Here is a 15,059-nt window from a genome sequence, read left to right as displayed (position 1 = left end):
CATGAAGTGAAAAGCAGCAATGCATTTTGTGTAAAGAAGTTGAGACACCATATTCCAGGTGAGATGTGTTATCTAAGGACAAAAGAAACATTTAGTAATTGTTGCTACTTTTATTACATTTTAATCAGGATGGCTCACCGTCTAAGGCCCTGTGTTTAGGCCGCAGTCTCCTCTGAAGACATGGGTTCAAATCCCACTTCTCACAATGACTGATGTTTCCCACTTGGTCAGGCACATTCACTGTATTTCTACAATAAATAAAAAGTAGCAAGGCATTTCATGTAAAAAGGTTGAGACACAATATTCCATGTTACATTTTTGATCGGGCAACCAGACAAATGTTTAAAATTGATGGCTTCTTTCAGAGTTTTTCAGTCAGGATGGCCGAGCGGTCTAAGGCGCTGCGTTTAGGCCGCAGTCTCCTCTGGAGGCGTGGGTTCAAATCCCACTTCTGACAATGACTGATGTTGTTCACTGGCTCAGTCACATTTACCGTATTTCTACATGAAGTGAAAAGCAGCAATGCATTTTGTGTAAAGAAGTTGAGACACCATATTCCAGGTGAGATGTGTTATCTAAGGACAAAAGAAACATTTAGTAATTGTTGCTACTTTTATTACATTTTAATCAGGATGGCTCACCGTCTAAGGCCCTGTGTTTAGGCCGCAGTCTCCTCTGAAGACATGGGTTCAAATCCCACTTCTCACAATGACTGATGTTTCCCACTTGGTCAGGCACATTCACTGTATTTCTACAAGAAATAAAAAGCAGAAACGCATTTAATCTAAAAAAGTTAAGACATTATATACAATGTTAAATTTGTGATATAAGTACCAAACAAATGTTTGAAATTGTTGCTTTTTTTGAGTGTTTTTCAGTCAGGATGGCAGAGCGGTCTAAGGCGCTGCGTTTAGGCCGCAGTCTCCTCTGGAGGCGTGGGTTCAAATCCCACTTCTGACAATGACTGATGTTGTTCACTGGCTCAGTCACATTTACCGTATTTCTACATGAAGTGAAAAGCAGCAATGCATTTTGTGTAAAGAAGTTGAGACACCATATTCCAGGTGAGATGTGTTATCTAAGGACAAAAGAAACATTTAGTAATTGTTGCTACTTTTATTACATTTTAATCAGGATGGCTCACCGTCTAAGGCCCTGTGTTTAGGCCGCAGTCTCCTCTGAAGACATGGGTTCAAATCCCACTTCTCACAATGACTGATGTTTCCCACTTGGTCAGGCACATTCACTGTATTTCTACAATAAATAAAAAGTAGCAAGGCATTTCATGTAAAAAGGTTGAGACACAATATTCCATGTTACATTTTTGATCGGGCAACCAGACAAATGTTTAAAATTGATGGCTTCTTTCAGAGTTTTTCAGTCAGGATGGCCGAGCGGTCTAAGGCGCTGCGTTTAGGCCGCAGTCTCCTCTGGAGGCGTGGGTTCAAATCCCACTTCTGACAATGACTGATGTTGTTCACTGGCTCAGTCACATTTACCGTATTTCTACATGAAGTGAAAAGCAGCAATGCATTTTGTGTAAAGAAGTTGAGACACCATATTCCAGGTGAGATGTGTTATCTAAGGACAAATGAAACATTTAGTAATTGTTGCTACTTTTTTTACATTTTAATCAGGATGGCTTTGCCGTCTAAGGCGCTGCGTTTAGGCCGCAGTCTCCTCTGGAGGCGTGGGTTCAAATCCCACTTCTGACAATGACTGATGTTTCCCACCTGGTCAGACAAATTCACTGTATTTCTACATTAAATAAAAAGTAGCAAGGCATTTCATGTAAAAAGGTTGAGACACAATATTCCATGTTACATTTTTGATCGGGCAACAAATGTTTAAAATTGTTGGCTTCTTTTAGAGTTTTTCAGTCAGGATGGCCGAGCGGTCTAAGGCGCTGCGTTTAGGCCGCAGTCTCCTCTAGAGGCGTGGGTTCAAATCCTACTTTTGACAATGACAGATGTTGTTCACTGGCTCAGTCACATTTACCGTATTTCTACATGAAGTGAAAAGCAGCAATGCATTTTGTGTAAAGAAGTTGAGACACCATAATCCAGGTAAGATGTGTTATCTAAGGACATAAGAAATATTTAGTAATTGTTGCTACTTTTATTACATTTTAATCAGGGTGGCCTTGCCGTTTAAGGCCCTGTGTTTAGGCCGCAGTCTCCTCTGAAGACATGGGTTCAAATCCCACTTCTCACAATGACTGATGTTTCCCACTTGGTCAGGCACATTCACTGTATTTCTACAAGAAATAAAAAGCAGAAACGCATTTAATCTAAAAAAGTTAAGACATTATATACAATGTTAAATTTGTGATATAAGGACCAAACAAATGTTTGAAATTGTTGCTTTTTTTGAGTGTTTTTCAGTCAGGATGGCCGAGCGGTCTAAGGCGCTGCGTTTAGGCCGCAGTCTCCTCTGGAGGCGTGGGTTCAAATCCCACTTCTGACAATGACTGATGTTGTTCACTGGCTGAGTCACATTTACCGTATTTCTACATGAAGTGAAAAGCAGTAATCCATTTTGTGTAAAGAAGTTGAGACACCATATTCCAGGTGAGATGTGTTATCTAAGGACAAATGAAACATTTAGTAATTGTTGCTACTTTTATTACATTTTAATCAGGATGGCCTTGCCGTCTAAGGCCCTGTGTTTAGGCCGCAGTCTCCTCTGAAGACATGGGTTCAAATCCCACTTCTCACAATGACTGATGTTTCCCACTTGGTCAGGCACATTCACTGTATTTCTACATTAAATAAAAAGTAGCAAGGCATTTCATGTAAAAAGGTTGAGACACAATATTCCATGTTACATTTTTGATCGGGCAACAAATGTTTAAAATTGTTGGCTTCTTTTAGAGTTTTTGAACCAGACAAATGTTTAAAATTGTTGGCTTCTTTTAGAGTTTTTCAGTCAGGATGGCCGAGCGGTCTAAGGCGCTGCGTTTAGGCCGCAGTCTCCTCTGGAGGCGTGGGTTCAAATCCCACTTCTGACAATGACTGATGTTGTTCACTGGCTCAGTCACATTTACCGTATTTCTACATGAAGTGAAAAGCAGTAATGCATTTTGTGTAAAGAAGTTGAGACACCATATTCCAGGTAAGATGTGTTATCTAAGGACAAAAGAAACATTTAGTAATTGTTGCTACTTTTATTACATTTTAATCAGGATGGCCTTGCCGTCTAAGGCCCTGTGTTTAGGCCGCAGTCTCCTCTGAAGACATGGGTTCAAATCCCACTTCTCACAATGACTGATGTTTCCCACTTGGTCAGGCACATTCACTGTATTTCTACAATAAATAAAAAGCAGAAACGCATTTAATCTAAAAAAGTTAAGACATTATATACAATGTTAAATTTGTGATATAAGGACCAAACAAATGTTTGAAATTGTTGCTTTTTTTGAGTGTTTTTCAGTCAGGATGGCCGAGCGGTCTAAGGCGCTGCGTTTAGGCCGCAGTCTCCTCTGGAGGCGTGGGTTCAAATCCCACTTCTGACAATGACTGATGTTGTTCACTGGCTCAGTCACATTTACCGTATTTCTACATGAAGTGAAAAGCAGCAATGCATTTTGTGTAAAGAAGTTGAGACACCATATTCCAGGTGAGATGTGTTATCTAAGGACAAAAGAAACATTTAGTAATTGTTGCTACTTTTATTACATTTTAATCAGGATGGCTCACCGTCTAAGGCCCTGTGTTTAGGCCGCAGTCTCCTCTGAAGACATGGGTTCAAATCCCACTTCTCACAATGACTGATGTTTCCCACTTGGTCAGGCACATTCACTGTATTTCTACAATAAATAAAAAGTAGCAAGGCATTTCATGTAAAAAGGTTGAGACACAATATTCCATGTTACATTTTTGATCGGGCAACCAGACAAATGTTTAAAATTGATGGCTTCTTTCAGAGTTTTTCAGTCAGGATGGCCGAGCGGTCTAAGGCGCTGCGTTTAGGCCGCAGTCTCCTCTGGAGGCGTGGGTTCAAATCCCACTTCTGACAATGACTGATGTTGTTCACTGGCTCAGTCACATTTACCGTATTTCTACATGAAGTGAAAAGCAGCAATGCATTTTGTGTAAAGAAGTTGAGACACCATATTCCAGGTGAGATGTGCTATCTAAGGACAAAAGAAACATTTAGTAATTGTTGCTACTTTTATTACATTTTAATCAGGATGGCTCACCGTCTAAGGCCCTGTGTTTAGGCCGCAGTCTCCTCTGAAGACATGGGTTCAAATCCCACTTCTCACAATGACTGATGTTTCCCACTTGGTGAGGCACATTCACTGTATTTCTACATTAAATAAAAAGTAGCAAGGCATTTCATGTAAAAAGGTTGAGACACAATATTCCATGTTACATTTTTGATCGGGCAACCAGACAAATGTTTAAAATTGATGGCTTCTTTCAGAGTTTTTCAGTCAGGATGGCCGAGCGGTCTAAGGTGCTGCGTTTAGGCCGCAGTCTCCTCTGGAGGCGTGGGTTCAAATCCCACTTCTGACAATGACTGATGTTGTTCACTGGCTCAGTCACATTTACCGTATTTCTACATGAAGTGAAAAGCAGCAATGCATTTTGTGTAAAGAAGTTGAGACACCATATTCCAGGTGAGATGTGTTATCTAAGGACAAAAGAAACATTTAGTAATTGTTGCTACTTTTATTACATTTTAATCAGGATGGCTCACCGTCTAAGGCCCTGTGTTTAGGCCGCAGTCTCCTCTGAAGACATGGGTTCAAATCCCACTTCTCACAATGACTGATGTTTCCCACTTGGTCAGGCACATTCACTGTATTTCTACAATAAATAAAAAGTAGCAAGGCATTTCATGTAAAAAGGTTGAGACACAATATTCCATGTTACATTTTTGATCGGGCAACAAATGTTTAAAATTGTTGGCTTCTTTTAGAGTTTTTGAACCAGACAAATGTTTAAAATTGTTGGCTTCTTTTAGAGTTTTTCAGTCAGGATGGCCGAGCGGTCTAAGGCGCTGCGTTTAGGCCGCAGTCTCCTCTGGAGGCGTGGGTTCAAATCCCACTTCTGACAATGACTGATGTTGTTCACTGGCTCAGTCACATTTACCGTATTTCTACATGAAGTGAAAAGCAGCAATGCATTTTGTGTAAAGAAGTTGAGACACCATAATCCAGGTAAGATGTGTTATCTAAGGACAAAAGAAATATTTAGTAATTGTTGCTACTTTTATTACATTTTAATCAGGGTGGCCTTGCCGTTTAAGGCCCTGTGTTTAGGCCGCAGTCTCCTCTGAAGACATGGGTTCAAATCCCACTTCTCACAATGACTGATGTTTCCCACTTGGTCAGGCACATTCACTGTATTTCTACAAGAAATAAAAAGCAGAAACGCATTTAATCTAAAAAAGTTAAGACATTATATACAATGTTAAATTTGTGATATAAGGACCAAACAAATGTTTGAAATTGTTGCTTTTTTTGAGTGTTTTTCAGTCAGGATGGCCGAGCGGTCTAAGGCGCTGCGTTTAGGCCGCAGTCTCCTCTGGAGGCGTGGGTTCAAATCCCACTTCTGACAATGACTGATGTTGTTCACTGGCTGAGTCACATTTACCGTATTTCTACATGAAGTGAAAAGCAGTAATCCATTTTGTGTAAAGAAGTTGAGACACCATATTCCAGGTGAGATGTGTTATCTAAGGACAAATGAAACATTTAGTAATTGTTGCTACTTTTATTACATTTTAATCAGGATGGCCTTGCCGTCTAAGGCCCTGTGTTTAGGCCGCAGTCTCCTCTGAAGACATGGGTTCAAATCCCACTTCTCACAATGACTGATGTTTCCCACTTGGTCAGGCACATTCACTGTATTTCTACATTAAATAAAAAGTAGCAAGGCATTTCATGTAAAAAGGTTGAGACACAATATTCCATGTTACATTTTTGATCGGGCAACAAATGTTTAAAATTGTTGGCTTCTTTTAGAGTTTTTGAACCAGACAAATGTTTAAAATTGTTGGCTTCTTTTAGAGTTTTTCAGTCAGGATGGCCGAGCGGTCTAAGGCGCTGCGTTTAGGCCGCAGTCTCCTCTGGAGGCGTGGGTTCAAATCCCACTTCTGACAATGACTGATGTTGTTCACTGGCTCAGTCACATTTACCGTATTTCTACATGAAGTGAAAAGCAGTAATGCATTTTGTGTAAAGAAGTTGAGACACCATATTCCAGGTAAGATGTGTTATCTAAGGACAAAAGAAACATTTAGTAATTGTTGCTACTTTTATTACATTTTAATCAGGATGGCCTTGCCGTCTAAGGCCCTGTGTTTAGGCCGCAGTCTCCTCTGAAGACATGGGTTCAAATCCCACTTCTCACAATGACTGATGTTTCCCACTTGGTCAGGCACATTCACTGTATTTCTACAATAAATAAAAAGCAGAAACGCATTTAATCTAAAAAAGTTAAGACATTATATACAATGTTAAATTTGTGATATAAGGACCAAACAAATGTTTGAAATTGTTGCTTTTTTTGAGTGTTTTTCAGTCAGGATGGCCGAGCGGTCTAAGGCGCTGCGTTTAGGCCGCAGTCTCCTCTGGAGGCGTGGGTTCAAATCCCACTTCTGACAATGACTGATGTTGTTCACTGGCTCAGTCACATTTACCGTATTTCTACATGAAGTGAAAAGCAGCAATGCATTTTGTGTAAAGAAGTTGAGACACCATATTCCAGGTGAGATGTGTTATCTAAGGACAAAAGAAACATTTAGTAATTGTTGCTACTTTTATTACATTTTAATCAGGATGGCTCACCGTCTAAGGCCCTGTGTTTAGGCCGCAGTCTCCTCTGAAGACATGGGTTCAAATCCCACTTCTCACAATGACTGATGTTTCCCACTTGGTCAGGCACATTCACTGTATTTCTACAATAAATAAAAAGTAGCAAGGCATTTCATGTAAAAAGGTTGAGACACAATATTCCATGTTACATTTTTGATCGGGCAACCAGACAAATGTTTAAAATTGATGGCTTCTTTCAGAGTTTTTCAGTCAGGATGGCCGAGCGGTCTAAGGCGCTGCGTTTAGGCCGCAGTCTCCTCTGGAGGCGTGGGTTCAAATCCCACTTCTGACAATGACTCATGTTGTTCACTGGCTCAGTCACATTTACCGTATTTCTACATGAAGTGAAAAGCAGCAATGCATTTTGTGTAAAGAAGTTGAGACACCATATTCCAGGTGAGATGTGCTATCTAAGGACAAAAGAAACATTTAGTAATTGTTGCTACTTTTATTACATTTTAATCAGGATGGCTCACCGTCTAAGGCCCTGTGTTTAGGCCGCAGTCTCCTCTGAAGACATGGGTTCAAATCCCACTTCTCACAATGACTGATGTTTCCCACTTGGTGAGGCACATTCACTGTATTTCTACATTAAATAAAAAGTAGCAAGGCATTTCATGTAAAAAGGTTGAGACACAATATTCCATGTTACATTTTTGATCGGGCAACCAGACAAATGTTTAAAATTGATGGCTTCTTTCAGAGTTTTTCAGTCAGGATGGCCGAGCGGTCTAAGGTGCTGCGTTTAGGCCGCAGTCTCCTCTGGAGGCGTGGGTTCAAATCCCACTTCTGACAATGACTGATGTTGTTCACTGGCTCAGTCACATTTACCGTATTTCTACATGAAGTGAAAAGCAGCAATGCATTTTGTGTAAAGAAGTTGAGACACCATATTCCAGGTGAGATGTGTTATCTAAGGACAAAAGAAACATTTAGTAATTGTTGCTACTTTTATTACATTTTAATCAGGATGGCTCACCGTCTAAGGCCCTGTGTTTAGGCCGCAGTCTCCTCTGAAGACATGGGTTCAAATCCCACTTCTCACAATGACTGATGTTTCCCACTTGGTCAGGCACATTCACTGTATTTCTACAATAAATAAAAAGTAGCAAGGCATTTCATGTAAAAAGGTTGAGACACAATATTCCATGTTACATTTTTGATCGGGCAACCAGACAAATGTTTAAAATTGATGGCTTCTTTCAGAGTTTTTCAGTCAGGATGGCCGAGCGGTCTAAGGCGCTGCGTTTAGGCCGCAGTCTCCTCTGGAGGCGTGGGTTCAAATCCCACTTCTGACAATGACTGATGTTGTTCACTGGCTCAGTCACATTTACCGTATTTCTACATGAAGTGAAAAGCAGCAATGCATTTTGTGTAAAGAAGTTGAGACACCATATTCCAGGTGAGATGTGTTATCTAAGGACAAAAGAAACATTTAGTAATTGTTGCTACTTTTATTACATTTTAATCAGGATGGCTCACCGTCTAAGGCCCTGTGTTTAGGCCGCAGTCTCCTCTGAAGACATGGGTTCAAATCCCACTTCTCACAATGACTGATGTTTCCCACTTGGTCAGGCACATTCACTGTATTTCTACAATAAATAAAAAGTAGCAAGGCATTTCATGTAAAAAGGTTGAGACACAATATTCCATGTTACATTTTTGATCGGGCAACCAGACAAATGTTTAAAATTGATGGCTTCTTTCAGAGTTTTTCAGTCAGGATGGCCGAGCGGTCTAAGGCGCTGCGTTTAGGCCGCAGTCTCCTCTGGAGGCGTGGGTTCAAATCCCACTTCTGACAATGACTGATGTTGTTCACTGGCTCAGTCACATTTACCGTATTTCTACATGAAGTGAAAAGCAGCAATGCATTTTGTGTAAAGAAGTTGAGACACCATATTCCAGGTGAGATGTGTTATCTAAGGACAAAAGAAACATTTAGTAATTGTTGCTACTTTTATTACATTTTAATCAGGATGGCTCACCGTCTAAGGCCCTGTGTTTAGGCCGCAGTCTCCTCTGAAGACATGGGTTCAAATCCCACTTCTCACAATGACTGATGTTTCCCACTTGGTCAGGCACATTCACTGTATTTCTACAATAAATAAAAAGTAGCAAGGCATTTCATGTAAAAAGGATGAGACACAATATTCCATGTTACATTTTTGATCGGGCAACCAGACAAATGTTTAAAATTGATGGCTTCTTTCAGAGTTTTTCAGTCAGGATGGCCGAGCGGTCTAAGGCGCTGCGTTTAGGCCGCAGTCTCCTCTGGAGGCGTGGGTTCAAATCCCACTTCTGACAATGACTGATGTTGTTCACTGGCTCAGTCACATTTACCGTATTTCTACATGAAGTGAAAAGCAGCAATGCATTTTGTGTAAAGAAGTTGAGACACCATATTCCAGGTGAGATGTGTTATCTAAGGACAAAAGAAACATTTAGTAATTGTTGCTACTTTTATTACATTTTAATCAGGATGGCTCACCGTCTAAGGCCCTGTGTTTAGGCCGCAGTCTCCTCTGAAGACATGGGTTCAAATCCCACTTCTCACAATGACTGATGTTTCCCACTTGGTCAGGCACATTCACTGTATTTCTACAATAAATAAAAAGTAGCAAGGCATTTCATGTAAAAAGGTTGAGACACAATATTCCATGTTACATTTTTGATCGGGCAACCAGACAAATGTTTAAAATTGATGGCTTCTTTCAGAGTTTTTCAGTCAGGATGGCCGAGCGGTCTAAGGCGCTGCGTTTAGGCCGCAGTCTCCTCTGGAGGCGTGGGTTCAAATCCCACTTCTGACAATGACTGATGTTGTTCACTGGCTCAGTCACATTTACCGTATTTCTACATGAAGTGAAAAGCAGCAATGCATTTTGTGTAAAGAAGTTGAGACACCATATTCCAGGTGAGATGTGTTATCTAAGGACAAAAGAAACATTTAGTAATTGTTGCTACTTTTATTACATTTTAATCAGGATGGCTCACCGTCTAAGGCCCTGTGTTTAGGCCGCAGTCTCCTCTGAAGACATGGGTTCAAATCCCACTTCTCACAATGACTGATGTTTCCCACTTGGTCAGGCACATTCACTGTATTTCTACAATAAATAAAAAGTAGCAAGGCATTTCATGTAAAAAGGTTGAGACACAATATTCCATGTTACATTTTTGATCGGCCAACCAGACAAATGTTTAAAATTGATGGCTTCTTTCAGAGTTTTTCAGTCAGGATGCCCGAGCGGTCTAAGGCGCTGCGTTTAGGCCGCAGTCTCCTCTGGAGGCGTGGGTTCAAATCCCACTTCTGACAATGACTGATGTTGTTCACTGGCTCAGTCACATTTACCGTATTTCTACATGAAGTGAAAAGCAGCAATGCATTTTGTGTAAAGAAGTTGAGACACCATATTCCAGGTGAGATGTGTTATCTAAGGACAAATGAAACATTTAGTAATTGTTGCTACTTTTTTTACATTTTAATCAGGATGGCTTTGCCGTCTAAGGCGCTGCGTTTAGGCCGCAGTCTCCTCTGGAGGCGTGGGTTCAAATCCCACTTCTGACAATGACTGATGTTTCCCACCTGGTCAGACAAATTCACTGTATTTCTACATTAAATAAAAAGTAGCAAGGCATTTCATGTAAAAAGGTTGAGACACAATATTCCATGTTACATTTTTGATCGGGCAACAAATGTTTAAAATTGTTGGCTTCTTTTAGAGTTTTTCAGTCAGGATGGCCGAGCGGTCTAAGGCGCTGCGTTTAGGCCGCAGTCTCCTCTAGAGGCGTGGGTTCAAATCCTAGTTTTGACAATGACAGATGTTGTTCACTGGCTCAGTCACATTTACCGTATTTCTACATGAAGTGAAAAGCAGCAATGCATTTTGTGTAAAGAAGTTGAGACACCATAATCCAGGTAAGATGTGTTATCTAAGGACAAAAGAAACATTTAGTAATTGTTGCTACTTTTATTACATTTTAATCAGGGTGGCCTTGCCGTTTAAGGCCCTGTGTTTAGGCCGCAGTCTCCTCTGAAGACATGGGTTCAAATCCCACTTCTCACAATGACTGATGTTTCCCACTTGGTCAGGCACATTCACTGTATTTCTACAAGAAATAAAAAGCAGAAACGCATTTAATCTAAAAAAGTTAAGACATTATATACAATGTTAAATTTGTGATATAAGGACCAAACAAATGTTTGAAATTGTTGCTTTTTTTGAGTGTTTTTCAGTCAGGATGGCCGAGCGGTCTAAGGCGCTGCGTTTAGGCCGCAGTCTCCTCTGGAGGCGTGGGTTCAAATCCCACTTCTGACAATGACTGATGTTGTTCACTGGCTGAGTCACATTTACCGTATTTCTACATGAAGTGAAAAGCAGTAATCCATTTTGTGTAAAGAAGTTGAGACACCATATTCCAGGTGAGATGTGTTATCTAAGGACAAATGAAACATTTAGTAATTGTTGCTACTTTTATTACATTTTAATCAGGATGGCCTTGCCGTCTAAGGCCCTGTGTTTAGGCCGCAGTCTCCTCTGAAGACATGGGTTCAAATCCCACTTCTCACAATGACTGATGTTTCCCACTTGGTCAGGCACATTCACTGTATTTCTACATTAAATAAAAAGTAGCAAGGCATTTCATGTAAAAAGGTTGAGACACAATATTCCATGTTACATTTTTGATCGGGCAACAAATGTTTAAAATTGTTGGCTTCTTTTAGAGTTTTTGAACCAGACAAATGTTTAAAATTGTTGGCTTCTTTTAGAGTTTTTCAGTCAGGATGGCCGAGCGGTCTAAGGCGCTGCGTTTAGGCAACAGTCTCCTCTGGAGGCGTGGGTTCAAATCCCACTTCTGACAATGACTGATGTTGTTCACTGGCTCAGTCACATTTACCATATTTCTACATGAAGTGAAAAGCAGTAATGCATTTTGTGTAAAGAAGTTGAGACACCATATTCCAGGTAAGATGTGTTATCTAAGGACAAAAGAAACATTTAGTAATTGTTGCTACTTTTATTACATTTTAATCAGGATGGCCTTGCCGTCTAAGGCCCTGTGTTTAGGCCGCAGTCTCCTCTGAAGACATGGGTTCAAATCCCACTTCTCACAATGACTGATGTTTCCCACTTGGTCAGGCACATTCACTGTATTTCTACAATAAATAAAAAGCAGAAACGCATTTAATCTAAAAAAGTTAAGACATTATATACAATGTTAAATTTGTGATATAAGGACCAAACAAATGTTTGAAATTGTTGCTTTTTTTGAGTGTTTTTCAGTCAGGATGGCCGAGCGGTCTAAGGCGCTGCGTTTAGGCCGCAGTCTCCTCTGGAGGCGTGGGTTCAAATCCCACTTCTGACAATGACTGATGTTGTTCACTGGCTCAGTCACATTTACCGTATTTCTACATGAAGTGAAAAGCAGTAATGCATTTTGTGTAAAGAAGTTGAGACACCATATTCCAGGTGAGATGTGTTATCTAAGGACAAATGAAACATTTAGTAATTGTTGCTACTTTTATTACATTTTAATCAGGATGGCCTTGCCGTCTAAGGCCCTGTGTTTAGGCCGCAGTCTCCTCTGAAGACATGGGTTCAAATCCCACTTCTCACAATGACTGATGTTTCCCACTTGGTCAGGCACATTCACTGTATTTCTACAATAAATAAAAAGTAGCAAGGCATTTCATGTAAAAAGGTTGAGACACAATATTCCATGTTACATTTTTGATCGGGCAACAAATGTTTAAAATTGTTGGCTTCTTTTAGAGTTTTTGAACCAGACAAATGTTTAAAATTGTTGGCTTCTTTTAGAGTTTTTCAGTCAGGATGGCCGAGCGGTCTAAGGCGCTGCGTTTAGGCCGCAGTCTCCTCTGGAGGCGTGGGTTCAAATCCCACTTCTGACAATGACTGATGTTGTTCACTGGCTCAGTCACATTTACCATATTTCTACATGAAGTGAAAAGCAGTAATGCATTTTGTGTAAAGAAGTTGAGACACCATATTCCAGGTAAGATGTGTTATCTAAGGACAAAAGAAACATTTAGTAATTGTTGCTACTTTTATTACATTTTAATCAGGATGGCCTTGCCGTCTAAGGCCCTGTGTTTAGGCCGCAGTCTCCTCTGAAGACATGGGTTCAAATCCCACTTCTCACAATGACTGATGTTTCCCACTTGGTCAGGCACATTCACTGTATTTCTACAAGAAATAAAAAGCAGAAACGCATTTAATCTAAAAAAGTTAAGACATTATATACAATGTTAAATTTGTGATATAAGGACCAAACAAATGTTTGAAATTGTTGCTTTTTTTGAGTGTTTTTCAGTCAGGATGGCCGAGCGGTCTAAGGCGCTGCGTTTAGGCCGCAGTCTCCTCTGGAGGCGTGGGTTCAAATCCCACTTCTGACAATGACTGATGTTGTTCACTAGCTCAGTCACATTTACCGTATTTCTACATGAAGTGAAAAGCAGCAATGCATTTTGTGTAAAGAAGTTGAGACACCATATTCCAGGTGAGATGTGTTATCTAAGGACAAATGAAACATTTAGTAATTGTTGCTACTTTTTTTACATTTTAATCAGGATGGCTTTGCCGTCTAAGGCGCTGCGTTTAGGCCGCAGTCTCCTCTGGAGGCGTGGGTTCAAATCCCACTTCTGACAATGACTGATGTTTCCCACCTGGTCAGACAAATTCACTGTATTTCTACATTAAATAAAAAGTAGCAAGGCATTTCATGTAAAAAGGTTGAGACACAATATTCCATGTTACATTTTTGATCGGGCAGCAAATGTTTAAAATTGTTGGCTTCTTTTAGAGTTTTTCAGTCAGGATGGCCGAGCGGTCTAAGGCGCTGCGTTTAGGCCGCAGTCTCCTCTAGAGGCGTGGGTTCAAATCCTACTTTTGACAATGACAGATGTTGTTCACTGGCTCAGTCACATTTACCGTATTTCTACATGAAGTGAAAAGCAGCAATGCATTTTGTGTAAAGAAGTTGAGACACCATAATCCAGGTAAGATGTGTTATCTAAGGACAAAAGAAACATTTAGTAATTGTTGCTACTTTTATTACATTTTAATCAGGGTGGCCTTGCCGTTTAAGGCCCTGTGTTTAGGCCGCAGTCTCCTCTGAAGACATGGGTTCAAATCCCACTTCTCACAATGACTGATGTTTCCCACTTGGTCAGGCACATTCACTGTATTTCTACAAGAAATAAAAAGCAGAAACGCATTTAATCTAAAAAAGTTAAGACATTATATACAATGTTAAATTTGTGATATAAGGACCAAACAAATGTTTGAAATTGTTGCTTTTTTTGAGTGTTTTTCAGTCAGGATGGCCGAGCGGTCTAAGGCGCTGCGTTTAGGCCGCAGTCTCCTCTGGAAGCGTGGGTTCAAATCCCACTTCTCACAATGACTGATGTTTCCCACTTGGTCAGGCACATTCACTGTATTTCTACAATAAATAAAAAGTAGCAAGGCATTTCATGTAAAAAGGTTGAGACATAATATTCCATGTTACATGTTTGATCGGGCAACCAGACAAATGTTTAAAATTGATGGCTTCTTTCAGAGTTTTTCAGTCAGGATGGCCGAGCGGTCTAAGGCGCTGCGTTTAGGCCGCAGTCTCCTCTGGAGGCGTGGGTTCAAATCCCACTTCTGACAATGACTGATGTTGTTCACTGGCTCAGTCACATTTACCGTATTTCTACATGAAGTGAAAAGCAGTAATGCATTTTGTGTAAAGAAGTTGAGACACCATATTCCAGGTGAGATGTGTTATCTAAGGACAAATGAAACATTTAGTAATTGTTGCTACTTTTATTACATTTTAATCAGGATGGCCTTGCCGTCTAAGGCCCTGTGTTTAGGCCGCAGTCTCCTCTGAAGACATGGGTTCAAATCCCACTTCTCACAATGACTGATGTTTCCCACTTGGTCAGGCACATTCACTGTATTTCTACAATAAATAAAAAGTAGCAAGGCATTTCATGTAAAAAGGTTGAGACACAATATTCCATGTTACATTTTTGATCGGGCAACAAATGTTTAAAATTGTTGGCTTCTTTTAGAGTTTTTGAACCAGACAAATGTTTAAAATTGTTGGCTTCTTTTAGAGTTTTTCAGTCAGGATGGCCGAGCGGTCTAAGGCGCTGCGTTTAGGCCGCAGTCTCCTCTGGAGGCGTGGGTTCAAATCCCACTTCTGACAATGACTGATGTTGTTCACTGGCTCA

At 40.4% G+C, this 15,059-nt stretch overlaps 26 non-coding genes across 26 annotated transcripts; all 26 read left to right on the top strand.

Annotated features, from left to right (window-relative positions):
* Positions 1-374: 374 nt before the first annotated feature.
* On the top strand, positions 375-457 carry trnal-uag (transfer RNA leucine (anticodon UAG)). The gene has a single exon. It is a non-coding gene; the product is annotated as a tRNA-Leu (tRNA).
* A 420-nt stretch (positions 458-877) lies between these two features.
* Positions 878-960, top strand: trnal-uag (transfer RNA leucine (anticodon UAG)). Its single transcript has one exon. It is a non-coding gene; the product is annotated as a tRNA-Leu (tRNA).
* A 420-nt stretch (positions 961-1,380) lies between these two features.
* trnal-uag (transfer RNA leucine (anticodon UAG)) lies at positions 1,381-1,463 on the top strand. Its single transcript has one exon. It is a non-coding gene; the product is annotated as a tRNA-Leu (tRNA).
* Positions 1,464-2,383: 920 nt separating this feature from the next.
* Positions 2,384-2,466, top strand: trnal-uag (transfer RNA leucine (anticodon UAG)). Its single transcript has one exon. It is a non-coding gene; the product is annotated as a tRNA-Leu (tRNA).
* Positions 2,467-2,927: 461 nt separating this feature from the next.
* On the top strand, positions 2,928-3,010 carry trnal-uag (transfer RNA leucine (anticodon UAG)). Its single transcript has one exon. It is a non-coding gene; the product is annotated as a tRNA-Leu (tRNA).
* A 421-nt stretch (positions 3,011-3,431) lies between these two features.
* Positions 3,432-3,514, top strand: trnal-uag (transfer RNA leucine (anticodon UAG)). Its single transcript has one exon. It is a non-coding gene; the product is annotated as a tRNA-Leu (tRNA).
* Positions 3,515-3,934: 420 nt separating this feature from the next.
* On the top strand, positions 3,935-4,017 carry trnal-uag (transfer RNA leucine (anticodon UAG)). The gene has a single exon. It is a non-coding gene; the product is annotated as a tRNA-Leu (tRNA).
* A 420-nt stretch (positions 4,018-4,437) lies between these two features.
* Positions 4,438-4,520, top strand: trnal-uag (transfer RNA leucine (anticodon UAG)). Its single transcript has one exon. It is a non-coding gene; the product is annotated as a tRNA-Leu (tRNA).
* A 460-nt stretch (positions 4,521-4,980) lies between these two features.
* On the top strand, positions 4,981-5,063 carry trnal-uag (transfer RNA leucine (anticodon UAG)). The gene has a single exon. It is a non-coding gene; the product is annotated as a tRNA-Leu (tRNA).
* A 421-nt stretch (positions 5,064-5,484) lies between these two features.
* Positions 5,485-5,567, top strand: trnal-uag (transfer RNA leucine (anticodon UAG)). Its single transcript has one exon. It is a non-coding gene; the product is annotated as a tRNA-Leu (tRNA).
* Positions 5,568-6,028: 461 nt separating this feature from the next.
* Positions 6,029-6,111, top strand: trnal-uag (transfer RNA leucine (anticodon UAG)). Its single transcript has one exon. It is a non-coding gene; the product is annotated as a tRNA-Leu (tRNA).
* Positions 6,112-6,532: 421 nt separating this feature from the next.
* Positions 6,533-6,615, top strand: trnal-uag (transfer RNA leucine (anticodon UAG)). The gene has a single exon. It is a non-coding gene; the product is annotated as a tRNA-Leu (tRNA).
* Positions 6,616-7,035: 420 nt separating this feature from the next.
* trnal-uag (transfer RNA leucine (anticodon UAG)) lies at positions 7,036-7,118 on the top strand. Its single transcript has one exon. It is a non-coding gene; the product is annotated as a tRNA-Leu (tRNA).
* Positions 7,119-7,538: 420 nt separating this feature from the next.
* trnal-uag (transfer RNA leucine (anticodon UAG)) lies at positions 7,539-7,621 on the top strand. The gene has a single exon. It is a non-coding gene; the product is annotated as a tRNA-Leu (tRNA).
* A 420-nt stretch (positions 7,622-8,041) lies between these two features.
* trnal-uag (transfer RNA leucine (anticodon UAG)) lies at positions 8,042-8,124 on the top strand. The gene has a single exon. It is a non-coding gene; the product is annotated as a tRNA-Leu (tRNA).
* Positions 8,125-8,544: 420 nt separating this feature from the next.
* Positions 8,545-8,627, top strand: trnal-uag (transfer RNA leucine (anticodon UAG)). Its single transcript has one exon. It is a non-coding gene; the product is annotated as a tRNA-Leu (tRNA).
* Positions 8,628-9,047: 420 nt separating this feature from the next.
* On the top strand, positions 9,048-9,130 carry trnal-uag (transfer RNA leucine (anticodon UAG)). The gene has a single exon. It is a non-coding gene; the product is annotated as a tRNA-Leu (tRNA).
* Positions 9,131-9,550: 420 nt separating this feature from the next.
* Positions 9,551-9,633, top strand: trnal-uag (transfer RNA leucine (anticodon UAG)). Its single transcript has one exon. It is a non-coding gene; the product is annotated as a tRNA-Leu (tRNA).
* Positions 9,634-10,053: 420 nt separating this feature from the next.
* Positions 10,054-10,136, top strand: trnal-uag (transfer RNA leucine (anticodon UAG)). Its single transcript has one exon. It is a non-coding gene; the product is annotated as a tRNA-Leu (tRNA).
* Positions 10,137-11,056: 920 nt separating this feature from the next.
* Positions 11,057-11,139, top strand: trnal-uag (transfer RNA leucine (anticodon UAG)). Its single transcript has one exon. It is a non-coding gene; the product is annotated as a tRNA-Leu (tRNA).
* A 461-nt stretch (positions 11,140-11,600) lies between these two features.
* trnap-agg (transfer RNA proline (anticodon AGG)) lies at positions 11,601-11,683 on the top strand. Its single transcript has one exon. It is a non-coding gene; the product is annotated as a tRNA-Pro (tRNA).
* A 421-nt stretch (positions 11,684-12,104) lies between these two features.
* trnal-uag (transfer RNA leucine (anticodon UAG)) lies at positions 12,105-12,187 on the top strand. Its single transcript has one exon. It is a non-coding gene; the product is annotated as a tRNA-Leu (tRNA).
* A 461-nt stretch (positions 12,188-12,648) lies between these two features.
* On the top strand, positions 12,649-12,731 carry trnal-uag (transfer RNA leucine (anticodon UAG)). Its single transcript has one exon. It is a non-coding gene; the product is annotated as a tRNA-Leu (tRNA).
* Positions 12,732-13,152: 421 nt separating this feature from the next.
* Positions 13,153-13,235, top strand: trnal-uag (transfer RNA leucine (anticodon UAG)). Its single transcript has one exon. It is a non-coding gene; the product is annotated as a tRNA-Leu (tRNA).
* Positions 13,236-14,407: 1,172 nt separating this feature from the next.
* Positions 14,408-14,490, top strand: trnal-uag (transfer RNA leucine (anticodon UAG)). Its single transcript has one exon. It is a non-coding gene; the product is annotated as a tRNA-Leu (tRNA).
* A 461-nt stretch (positions 14,491-14,951) lies between these two features.
* trnal-uag (transfer RNA leucine (anticodon UAG)) lies at positions 14,952-15,034 on the top strand. The gene has a single exon. It is a non-coding gene; the product is annotated as a tRNA-Leu (tRNA).
* Positions 15,035-15,059: the final 25 nt, after the last annotated feature.

The sequence above is a fragment of the Pungitius pungitius genome, chromosome 15 (assembly GCF_949316345.1).
Source record: "Pungitius pungitius chromosome 15, fPunPun2.1, whole genome shotgun sequence".
Lineage (NCBI taxonomy): Eukaryota > Metazoa > Chordata > Actinopteri > Perciformes > Gasterosteidae > Pungitius > Pungitius pungitius.
The sequence above is the reverse complement of the archived record's forward strand: the minus strand, read 5'-3'. Positions and strand labels throughout refer to the sequence as shown.